The following is a 9228-nucleotide window of genomic DNA, read 5'->3' on the forward strand; positions in this document are numbered from 1 at the left end:
TTTCGTACGATAATATCATGGAAAGAAATCTAAAACAAGACCATCGACCAGGCTGCAAATTTAAGACCGGTTCAGGCCTACGAACGCTGGTTTCGTACGGCCTTCTTTAAGAAGATCTTATGAAATGGTCTAATAATTATTCTATACGGCGTTCATAGCAGTTCGTAAAGGCATTTATGACTGAGCCTTAAGGTTTTAAAGTTATGTAATGCATCGAATGATTATATAGTGTTCACTTTCAAACCATCGATAGCAACGCTTGGTAACAGCAATAACTTTATGGTCAAATTAAACATAGGACTTTAAGAAATCAGTTTTAAGCTATTAAGTATTTCATTTCACCCGAAAAACAAGATCACTCTGAATCTTAACAGAGAAAATTCCAATCAAGATCCAGTTTCACCACTTTTTGATAGTTAGTGGTAGGATGTCGAAACAACTTCTGAGTTAGTTTCGCATAGAAACATCATCCGGAAAATAGGATCGCGCGTATGTAATGTGGGATTCAAGCGGTAACTTTTTACCGAGGTTCTCATGTGATCATGTTGGATACATGTACATTTGCGACGAACTCTGCAACCCCACCCCCTAGGGAAAAAATAGAATAAAGCAAATCAGAAGAAAACGTAACAAAAAAATGAACAACCATGAACATACATGACGGGACAATCTGCAAAGGTTAAACCGGTTAATCCGGTAATAACACTCGAGTGAATCCCTCCCTAGTGCCGTCTGATCAGAAATGACTACTGGTAATCCCCCCATTTCTGCTCAGCATGACATCGATATGCGTAGATCTAGTCTACAAAAGGCACCGCCGAAGGACAATGAATTAGCGTACTTGAAGACTTAAGCACACAAGATGGCATTTCGTATGAAGCGAGGTTACGAGAGACAGCCTAGCGATATATCAGGTCGCATCTTTACCGAGTTTTAGCTCCCGCCTCCGTCATGGTCACGTGAAAATAACATCTCGACTCCGCGCACGGCGGGAAATGTCACGGCCTGTAGGCAGAAAATGATGAAGAGCAGGAGGGCGAATCACGTGGAAAGAGTCATTCTTAAAGGTATCACCAGAGGCTGAAACTTAAAGGAGAATGAACGCCATGATAAAGCCACATGTGGATTAATTGAGTGCAGAAATATTAAGAGGACACAGCAATTAATGGAGTATGAAGAAAATCCGAATAAAAAATGGATCTCTAGATAAGAAGACTATACGACAATTCGTGATGTTCAAGTATGACGAAGATATACTGCATGTAAATAAGATTAATATTATGAAGATTATTTCGTATTCTGATAAATAAGTAACACATTGATTCGGGGGGGGGGGGGTCTCGAGAGGAGGGGATCGAGGGTATCTACTCTCTAAAAAAAATCCAGTGAAAATATTCACTCTTAAAGGAGTGAATACAAAAAAAGAGTGAATTTAGAGTGAAATTGGAGTGAATTTTAAGTGAAAATGTTCAATTTCACTCGTTTTGGAGTGACCTCAGGGATCACTCGAAGATTTAGGAGTGATCCCTGACGTAACTCCAAAACGAGTGAAAATGAACATTTTCACTCAAAATTCACTCTAATTTCACTCTAGATTCACACTTTTTTGTATTCACTCCTTTAAGAGTGGATATTTTCACTCGATTTTTTTTAGAGAGTACATGTTTGGGTTATTTCCACCGGAAGAATCTCAAGGTGGAACTTTCGAGTAGGATTTGTTGTTGTTGTTGTTGTTGTTGTTGTTGTTGTTCTGTGTGTGTGTGTGTGTATGTGTGTGTGTGTGTGTGAGTGAGTTTTAGATAACTTTTGCTGTGCCATATTTTTAATGTAGGGGATTTTTGGTGAAAGCCTATAAGTGTGTGTTTGTGTGTGTGTGTGGGGGGGGGGGAGGGCTGAACCCCAAGCCCCTACAATGTCGAGTCAAGGATATGGATTATGCTAGTTCCCCCACCCCCGCACACACAGGACGCGTTCGCATCGATGGGAAGAATCTCGGAAAGGAACCTCGGAGAGTCAAGGGTTTTCTTATGTTGGCTTTTTTTTTTCGATTTTCTATCGGGTTTTTTTTTTTAAGAACCAAAAATATGAGGGAGGGCTGCAGCCCAGTTCTGCTTCCCCCGATGTAACACCTGTTCACCAAATCAATAAAGTTCTTCTAGAAGTCAGAAATGTCAAAAAAGGGAAGCTGTGGTATTGCAGTCAACATTATCTACGATTGTAACGATTGGTATGATAAGTCTTCCATTAATGACATGCATCTCATTTTATGAGCACTGGGGTTTCCGGCTGCCGTTCGCGTCCATCACAGTTGTTTGTATTATTATACATAGATATCAAAGTACAGAGGTATAGCCCCCTCCCCTGTTTCGATAGGATGGGGAACCTATCACAAGGACCTTACAACGATTCGAGCTCAGCGGCAACCAGATACGCCACTCCACGCCGTAGGGGAGGAGAATGGTGTCATGGTTACTGGATTTCAGATATTCGAGCCTTGCCGATGACTCTTTGCCATCGCCTGCAAATATAATGTCTTCAGGCCGACCCAGGGATGAGCGGATCTTTTTTTTTTCCTTCAGCTAAGATGAGGGACCACTTTCCCATACAGGTGATACAGATCATAGAATGGTGCGATATATTTATCTGCCCTGTGGTTGCAGATTTTATCTCTGTCTCCACTGGTCTCTTTCTGTTAACAATGAGTACATTTTTTTTTGTCCGTTGCGAATATGAATAAATAGATAAAGGTATGTATTATATATACATAATATACAAATATAGGTATATATATATATATATATATATATATATGTCTATTGTTGGTCATGAAGGCGTAATATTCTTTTCACGAAATTTTCATGTCGTTCATTATCATCAATCCAAAACATTTGTGATGATGTGTTGAGAATAAAACAACAACGACAAGAATGAACATCTTAATGAACATCTAATGAATATCTTAAGAATCTTTTCTTAATCTCTGTTAATTTATGATGTCATAGGTTTATGGTGATTTTTTTAACCAGTTTTCATCGAAGTATAGAGTCATTGTTGTTACTTCGGCACTAATAGCGGGTATGTCCATCCCTGGCACCAATCAAAGCCTGCAGACGCCATTATGCATGCTGTCCACTATATAGCGTATTGACAACGTCAACAGGCATCACCTCCCGTTCTTCCCCTAGAGCGTCGGTCAACTCTTGCACAATTTGAGGGATAACATCTCTGTCGTTACTAGTTCGGCATAGAGTACTCAAGGCATGCTCTGTTGGATTTGTGTCCGGTGAGCAAGCTGACAAATGGCAATACGATGTTCCTCGTCCTCAAGGAATTCCTTTACTGGAGCGGTCCTGTACGACCTAGCGTTGTCCTCCTGCAGTCGGAAACTGTGTCCTTACACTCGTCTTGCATGTGGGTGGCAGTGGAACGCCAAGATATCTCCATCAGTACACAACGGCGAGTTGCGTTCTCTCCAGAGCCATAAAAGAGAGCAGCTGACTACCCGTACGTTTATAAAAACCTGTGCAAGGGCTTAGATCTACTGCTGTAACACCGTACTCATGCAGAGCATAAGGAGTAACACAAACGCAATTTTAAACACACATATCATTTCTAATCTTTGTTTCTGACAGTGACTAGGCATTAACCTTCCACTACTGAAGTAAACTTCTTTAAAAGATGGACAAACTCTGAGGAGAGCTAATGGCCGGGGCATGCAGATTGATTGAACAGGCAATTAAACACACACATAATTATGTCCAAATGTGGGTAGTATGCATTTTTCTACATTATTTTGTTGGAGTGTTTTCGAGTGTGTTGTGATCACAAGTGTTCAAAATAATCAAGTGAGTGATGCATCTTATCTGATGCTAGAAATACATTGTATGAGTGACCTATGATAACCACGTTACACTGGTGCAGCCAGCCACAGACGTGCTTGTCAAGGATCGATCTACCCTAGCTCCTTGGGTCAATAGTTCTCAGTGATCTTCCGAATGCACTTGACATTAAGGAGCTTTTTGGATTTTCGCAACACAGACGTTGAATGGAACCCCCCCCCCCCAAAAAAAAAAAAAAAAAAAAAAAAAAAAAAAGAGAAGAAAGAATGTTCTGCGCATGCGCAAAGTCGCTTTATCAAGATTGATCTCGCGTCGTCAGAGTTTCCACTACGCGTTCTGGGCCATTTTTGCGTCCGCTTAATTTACTACGCAGAGAGCTACAATGTACTTGATCATAATGGGGGTGCCATTTTACTTTTTATAGGTTGCGTCTTCACGTAATCTAAAGCTACTTTGCAACACGACATAGGGAGAGAGGAGAACGGCCAACGCCATCGACGTCTAAACGTCCGCGCCACAAATCTAAAGCTCCCCAGTGCTTCAGAGCAAGGTAGCCTGACAAGTATCCGAACTCTGTATGCCATCATAGAGACATAAAGCTCACACCGTCTTGTAGACATTTGAAAAGGTGTGTATAGTAAGACAAGTTGAGGGAAAGACTACCCCCCCCCCCAAAAAAAAAGGAAAAAAAAAAAGAAAGGGGGGCTGGTGGTGCACATAATATATAGAGTTTGATTTGATTATTTATGTAGATTACTTTCGGGGAAAAAATATCACACATACATTTATACATTTATTACGTTTCTTGTACATAAGTGTAATTCCCGTTCCAGGAATTCCTGGGAAATTACACAGGGCCTATCCACTTTTAAGAGGGGACATCCGAAATACATCAGGCCTGTGGGATTTTGTGAAGAAACATTTTTTTTCGATTTTTCATGGAATGATTATTGTATGTAGACTTTAATAAAGACAAAGTGCTGCTCGAAGCTATATTTCCGAAGCATACCATATGCTTGCATGATTGATTGCTCAATTGCTCCGTACCGATTTATGATATTTTCTTTTGATTCGACGTTTACAGAAAACATGTCTCATTAAAATACATGGGCAATCATTCATGCTCATTATCTATTCACCAGCACGAAAGGCTGCCTGAGGGACCGCATCGAACACGCACGACCTGTAGTTTAAGCCTCCTTCAATAGAACTCACAGTTCTGGTTTGTCGACAGACATTCCAGCAGGGGCCCTCTGAACGGGGGAAGGGGGGGGGCTGGAGCCAGCCCCCCCCCCCCCACACACACACACGTGTGCTTCTGACCCTTCAAAGACAAAGAAAAGCACACAACAAAGCTCATGACTTTGCGAGGTTTTAATCAAGAGATTCTTCAAGCTAAAGCAGCCGTAGAGAGGAGGGTCCCATTGACCCTTGACCCCCTCCCGACACTAAAAATACGCTCCTCTGCCCCTGTCCATCCAGGGTTACAAAGTTGAGAAAGACACATCAGCAATTTGTCAGTGTGGGTTTCTATTAAAACAAACAAATACAAACAAACAAACAAACAGACAAACAAACGGGCGATCAACAACACCAATCAGTTCAGTCAGTTTATACCGCAGTTGAATCAAACCAATAACTAAATTCTTTCTGCTATTAGAGTAACTATGGTCTCACTTATTTTGCTGAACAATCATTATACTGAGCTTCTCATCACAACGTCATTAATTACACTTTGAATACATTTGGTAACGTTTGGAACTTTTCATAGGGGTCATTCATTGTTCTGAAACCACTATTTGCCTAATCAATCACTACAGAATAAGGGCATACACACACTCACATACACACATACACACATTCACACGCACACCCACGCACACACACACTCACACACACACATTTTATATAATATGTAGGCCCTATATACATATACTGTCCCTCGGATAGGACATAAAATGGAGGTTCAGTGTATGAGAGAGTCACAGCTCATGCACGTAAAAGATCCCGCTTCATTCATTTATCGCAAAGAGCAGGGTGTTTAACCCGGTGAAGCGGTCCCACTTCACATCCAACTGGACCCCGTGGAAGACCAGCTTAGTGTAGCTGAATATTGGCTATCCAGCCATCTTCACAGATGGAAATGAACAACAACAACATAATACATTTCTTTCGAAAAGTGTAACAAAAGCATCAGCAACAGGAGCAACAAACAATTAGAGCTGGAACCTAAAATTATGTTACCAAGATGTAGACGAGAACTATATATGAGGATGTAAAGGGGTTCTCAGTTGGTGGCAAGCCTGTGTGCTATGGCCCCTTACTGATCACGTAATTACAAGTTACTTCAAAGGAGAGTAAATCAGTCACTGCCGACGTAACTGTTTCCATTTTCTCAGTCAGCTCCTAGCCATTTAACTGATCTACCTATATGCCATGGTCTATCTGTCCATGCGAACGTGCACATCATACTTCCACTTCTCCCGAAGAAAAGGTTGTAGTAAGCAATGTTTTCTTAATGCTGCTCTTTTTTTTGGTGGGGGGGGGGGGGAGCTAAGATTTCAATTTCCCCGCTTTATGCAGAATGTCTTTTATGTCATTTTTTCCAAAAAGAAAATCTCCTGCTCTCCAGCTTGAGTTTAAAATTTTCCAGCTCCCAGCTTTGTCTTACCCGCTCACGATACATTTTCTCCGGCTTGAAATTTAGCTTTCTCCTGCCCAACTTTAGATGTTGTTGTTGTTTCTTCTCTCCCTTAGCTTTATTTCTCATTTGTTAAGAAATAAAGCTGAGATAGCACGGGAGAGCATCTATAACGCTAAAGCTTCCAGGGATCTTCGGCGGGCCCAGATGAACATAGAGCGCGCTGACGCTGTGACATACAAGTTTGCTCTTTGCACGATGAAGTTCCGCCTCATGCCCATCGCTCTCGCTAGAATATCTTTATAGCTATACGCGACACTTTTTGTGTCTAGATGATCCAATTCTGAGATTCTGATTTGAAGGCATTTTAGGTTTTTAGCACCGTAGGTGATTTCTTCAACCTGATAACCCGGAAAAGATCTCATTATCCAGATTATTTCTAAGGAAAGCTAACAACTCAAGTCGAAATGACACGTGCTACATGGGGAAAAAATATCTGTCGCCTATACTGCATAATGCCACCCAACTCTATCTGAATAAACATCTGTAAGATATACAACCGCGAGCCATCACCTCACTTGTCAAGATTTGTGTAATTGTGTCACATATGGATACAAAAAAAAAATGGTCACTAGTTGTCTGTTATGTCACAATAGAATCGTCGTTTAAGAGGGGTTACACATGAGAGAAAAACACACGTGTATGAACAATTCGTATGGCGGATTGATACATAATATGTCAGTTCACAGTTCCACTTTGTGCATGTGCAGAAGGGTAAGGCATTTGGTTTTAAAATTTACTGAGATAGGCATTAATGATAAAACAATTATAGGTTTTCCCGCCCAATTTCATCACATTTGCATGCAATTTGATAATGACGCGATCATTCAAGTTCGAGCGAATTCGCATGATCACCCAGATCAACATTTAAAAGGGTAACTACTTCATTCAATTTAATTTCATCAGCATGCAATTTCATGAGTTTATCAAATAAACGTGTAAATAGGCGTTCAGACTATTCAATATCACGCCGCTTCAAGAACGAAGTGCAGCTTCAAGAACCATCGAAGTGCCTAACCAAATAAGATAGAAAAAGAAGAAAGGTCACTCAGTCGTGTTTATTTATATATGCCATATAAGCTAATTGTGAATTGGCTTATATAGCTGCAACTGCACTCCGGAATGGAAGCAATGAGGCGATTAAAAAGATTTCAAAGCGAGCGCTAGAAATGCAAGTTTGAATGACGTGCCTCTTTTCCAGAATTCATACTCAAATTACGGTTTCCGAGGTGTCGTGTCCACTGTCCAATCATTCTTATAACGGATTAAAATAACTCCAGTCTCTATTCCAACAACCATTTCTTTCTAAAGCCGCGGTCACACTTGCGAAACATCGTGAATTTGAAGTTTGCGACGTTTTAGCATGTTTAAGTTCTCGAAGATATGCCAGTATGAACGCGACTTAAAATTTCTTGTCTTTGCAGGTGATAGGCTACATTGTAGTCATAGGATTTTTTTTGTTTTAATTTATTTTTTTTTCTTTCTACCAATCCATATGTTCCACGATCATTCCTCATGACAATCGGCATAACAAATCGGTTAAATCAATTTCCTTCCTAATATTTTACTTTATCATAATGTCACGTTGATAATAACATGAATAGGTAAATGTGAATAATAATGTAATTGCATTTTTGTTTAATTATGAAATGGCAAACGAAATGAAATGAAACGTGTTCAATTCAATTCAATTCAATTTATTTCCACAAATCTGATAAAAGAGGCAATTACATTGTACATGACAGCATACAAAGGACATCATAAAGGCAAAATAAAAAACATACAAAACATAGGCGTTATATCAAGAGAAGTGGAGGAATCAACATAGGCTTAAACTAGCCTTTCAAGGTCAATCCCCAAGAAATATACATTCAATACATTGACAAGACAAAACACACATCCTAAAAACTTAAACAGAAGACATTACAAAGTACAAAACTGACAAGAGACAAAACAACAAGGCAAGTTAGCATAATATGTTAATCCTTTTACAGTCATAATAATTTGATAAAAATTATACAAAAGCAGAAAAATTATTGACTTAATGAATGTATTTTATATCTTTTCTTAAATAAATTCAGACTGTTGATACACTTTAAGTCATTTGGCAAGGTATTCCATAAAGAAGGACCAGGATAACATGTTGTTCGTCTGGAGTGATTATATCTATAATTTGGGATATACAAATTTCAAAATTGGCTAGTACTATATGTATTTCTAACCTGAGTAAAAGTAAAATAATTACCGAGAAATTTGGGGAAAATGTTATTAAGATAAGAGTACATAAACTACAAACAGCAAATTTATTAATATCATACACTGTTAATAACCTTAACTTTTTAAAGATGGGCTGTGTATGAGTTAGGGATGAGATTTTGTAATAATTCTGATTGCACGTTTTTGAAGAAGATAAATACGTTTAAGTAGATAATTGGCACAATTTCCCCAAATAATGTTACAATACAAAATATGAGGTAAAGTCATAGTATAATACAAATCTAAAAGAACATTTGAAGGTACTATTCCACTTATTCTGTTGATTGCACCAACAGCTCTAGATATCTTACAGCAAACTTCATCTACGTGATTCTTCCAAGTCAAATGATCATCTAGTATTACTCCTATGAATCTAGCTGAATGTACAATGGGAATAGTAGTGCCTGTAATACATATATTTACATGTTCCGT

Source organism: Diadema antillarum, unplaced genomic scaffold, assembly GCF_040938485.1.
Source record: "Diadema antillarum isolate AM-2024a unplaced genomic scaffold, OU_Dant_1.0 scf00000199, whole genome shotgun sequence".
NCBI classification, from domain to species: domain Eukaryota; kingdom Metazoa; phylum Echinodermata; class Echinoidea; order Diadematoida; family Diadematidae; genus Diadema; species Diadema antillarum.